Source organism: Papaver somniferum, unplaced genomic scaffold, assembly GCF_003573695.1.
Source record: "Papaver somniferum cultivar HN1 unplaced genomic scaffold, ASM357369v1 unplaced-scaffold_1210, whole genome shotgun sequence".
Classification (NCBI taxonomy): domain Eukaryota; kingdom Viridiplantae; phylum Streptophyta; class Magnoliopsida; order Ranunculales; family Papaveraceae; genus Papaver; species Papaver somniferum.
This window is the reverse complement of record NW_020621160.1, coordinates 247-3753: the sequence shown is the minus strand read 5'-3', so window position 1 is coordinate 3753 and position 3507 is coordinate 247. Positions and strand designations below refer to the sequence as shown.

At 36.4% G+C, this 3507-nt stretch overlaps 1 long non-coding RNA gene across 4 annotated transcripts; it reads right to left on the bottom strand.

Moving 5' to 3' along the window:
* Positions 1 to 239: 239 nt before the first annotated feature.
* On the bottom strand, positions 240 to 3136 carry LOC113330960. Of its 4 annotated transcripts, none has more exons than XR_003350595.1 (7): positions 2571 to 3136; positions 2328 to 2450; positions 2140 to 2251; positions 1445 to 1692; positions 1143 to 1324; positions 749 to 1002; positions 240 to 600 (listed from the first exon to the last, which is right to left on the bottom strand). It is a non-coding gene; the product is annotated as an uncharacterized LOC113330960 (long non-coding RNA). The 4 variants fall into 4 exon arrangements; XR_003350594.1 differs by having other exon boundaries at positions 240 to 1002; positions 1445 to 1525; positions 1607 to 1692; XR_003350596.1 differs by having other exon boundaries at positions 240 to 1002; positions 2571 to 2631; positions 3027 to 3136.
* Positions 3137 to 3507: the final 371 nt, after the last annotated feature.

Sequence of the window (3507 nt, the reverse complement as noted above, 5' to 3'; positions counted from 1 at the left end):
ATTTACTTCCTTAAAACAAATGTAAAACATTGTTTCCTAGGATGAAATCTTCACTTTATACCCATACATAATCACAATAGCATTCAAACGATTATGTCGATGTCTTATCTACAAAGTTTAATGGTTAAGCAATAAACCTCTTATTGTATTCCTTAACTCTTTGATCATAATAATATAACTTTGCATGTAATTCAAGTTCATAAGTAGACCATTTTTTCTGAGTATCCGAATTCTTCTCATTGTGAAAAGCAACTAGATGGCCTTAACGCCAATGATTGAAGCATCACAATCAATAACAAAAGGTTTAGAAAAGTCAGGCAAAGCTAGAATCGGAGCTGTACACAACTTCTGCTTAAGAACATAAAAACTCTTATCAGTTTCTTCAGTCCAAACAAATCTGTCTTGTTTGAGACATACAGTAATGGATGCTGCAATAATACTGAAATTTCTAATAAATCTTCCATAAAATGAAGGCAAGCCATGAAAATTGCTTGAAATATCTTTAACTGAAGTAAGAATATGCCAATCTTGAATAGCTTTAATTTTAGAAGGATCAACATGAATGCCTTTATCAGATACCCCATCTTCCAAAAATGTAACCTTAGAAAGAAAAGTACACTTCTTAAGATTCACAAACAAATAAATAGTAATAAAAGTAATTTATTACTCCCTCCGTTCCTAAAAAAGAGTTATTTTTTATTTTTATCAGTTCGGCCTATTTTTAGGCTAAAATGAAAAGTGGTAGTACCTCTTTTTTAGGAATGGAGGTAGTATTTAGCAATTGCCTTTCATTTACTTTTCCCCTTTTCCACAGAGGAAGAGCACAGTGCAGCACTCTCAGACTTCTGCTCTTGCCTCTTGTTAGCATGCATCTCTACCATACAATTTGCCGCATCAACCATTGTGTATCTCTCATTTTCCTTCCTTTGTGGCATCGTCCTTCTCTCCTCAAGTAAACAAAGCTTTGGCTGGCATCTTGCTTTTATCCTCTAAAACATGTTCCTAAAAGTACATCACAAACCTCATCAGCTAATTGATACACACCATGAAAATCAAAATTTTGATAAACAAAAACATTAAATGGTCATCCTGAAGATTATTTTCCATGTCCACTGTTGTGCCTGAAGCCTGAAGGCCCTAACCTGTGAAACTAAAGAACGTTGCTGCAACTGTTGCTGGTGATGCATCTGCGGTTGAATCTGACTTTGTTGTGACCGAGGGGCTTGTTGGGTAGATAGGATCTGCAGTTGCGCCTGCGTTTTTGACTGAGATTGAATTGTTGAACAGGAGATTTTTGTGGATGAGGTAATTTCTGCTTCTCCCACTACAATTAATACACATTCATAGAAATGAGATAATTTCGACAACTTAGAGATGTAAAACCAAATCGGAAAACAATAATATGAAAATCAAAACAATGAGGCAAAGAGAGTAATCATTTAACCTGCTTTCACTTGTTACAGTATTATAATAGTATTGTGCCCTTCAGGGGAGGTCTGTTCGTCCAGTAACGAGGAAGTGCAACCTGAGGCTAGGAAACTGGCACTTGAGGGACTGGAGACGGTAAAGTTGCAAGTGCTGGAAGAGAACCATTTATTAAACTCACCCCGGGTAAAGTGTATTGATTGTGCAATGCTCCTCTGGTGGCCCTCTTAGCATCCTCTGAAGTTGCGAATTTTATGAAACAACATTCTGCAGAAGTAAAAGAGTAGGTATTCGATACACTATTAGGCTATTGCTACTCTGTTATCAATAATACGTGCCAACATCCAAGTAGTATGACATCGCCACATGGCTGTTGTGCTCTTAAAAAATTAGGACACATTACTACTAATCACTGACACGAAAAACAACAACACTGAGAGCGCTCAAACTAAAAATTCCTTGCTCACTGACAAAAAAACTGAAATACAAACACAGCCTAGTTAGGTTCGAGATTAAGATTTTAACAAAATTAGGACAAATCAATACCGACCACTGACACGAAAAATCAACAACACTGAGAGCGCACAAATTGAGAGTAAAATTACATCAAAACTGTTCCAAAATCAAATATGCATTTCCATGGGAAACTATCACAACTGGCCCCTTGACTATGTAGAATAAAAAAAGATGAAAAGTGCAAATTGAATAACATACTCTGACTAGGGTAACTAGGAAAAGCTGAAAAGGCCATGCGATAATAGAAAGCTTTTACGAGTCTTTCACAGCAGTTGCAGTAACTTGCTTTCTACACCCGAGCAACAGTGACCTGCTAAGCGGCAATTGATGGTTAAAGAAAGGTTCAGATAAAATAGGATAAAAACAGTTGGAAGATAAAGATATACCTGTGTTATCGTCACTTGGTCCATAAGAATGGTAGATCAGCTATATGGACCAGAAACATTATCATCACTTGGTCCCTTAAAGCTTGCTTTAGCATTATCAAGATTCTTTTGTAGAAGACTGGCCTGCCAAAAATTACTCTAGAAGTTATTATTCATTTCCTTTGATACCAAACTCAACTGTAACTGTTAGTTAAGACCAGAAACATTTTATATTTTGCTACAAGTTTAGCGATAGTTCATTACCTTCCAAGTTTTCAGCTCAGTAACCATTGCCTAAACAAATCACTTACAGTCCCTTGTTTTCCTGAATGAGATGAAGAGAGTAGAGATTATCTAGCTGAAGAACTGAGTAATGTGAGTTCTCCTTCTCTTCCACGCAACACTGATTTTGTTGCACACGAATATGAATACCTAATTAACTCTTTTACAAATTACACAAGATTCATGGATGATCGTTAAGTACCACAAGGCACTAACAATTATTTTAAGACGCTTTCATAGAATACAAACCAAAGCCAACTTTCTGGTGTGAATGTTTACTCCGTGGACATGCTAACATTTACGAGTTTAAGGGTACAGAAGAGTGACATTTCGTCAAAAAGAACATAATCATTTTTTATCCTGTACACTAGTATTGATGTACTGCTAGAAGAAGAAAAGAAGCAGTATTATTGATATGCAAATTCTCAATAAGCGGACCTCTTCACTTGTGTATTCCAGCATGACACTTGCTCCCAGCCACACACATATAGAGTCTGACTTCTCTATGCGTGCCTTCTGAAACTTCAAAATCGGCTATTAGTTCCTGCAACCAGAATGAAAGAGGAAAAGTGATTATGAACAAACAATACGAAGAAAAAAAACACATCATTGAGACATGCCTTGACACGCGCAGCATTATGTTAGACTAACTATGAACAGTAAGTAAGACGTATCAGAGTCAAACCAATATAAAGCAAGACATAATATTCAGTTCTGAAGAAGCATATGGTGGTGGCCCTGGTGGCTCCACGTGATCTAAACCAGGAAGCATTTATACCAATAAACCCAAGTTGTTCATGAAGATTTTCAAAATTAGATAAAAAACAAAAGTTCTTTATATTGATCAACCAGTAAAAGGACATGGGTCCCATGGTAATCCATTACCCAAAGAACAACTGATGAAATCCAGTTAGGAAGT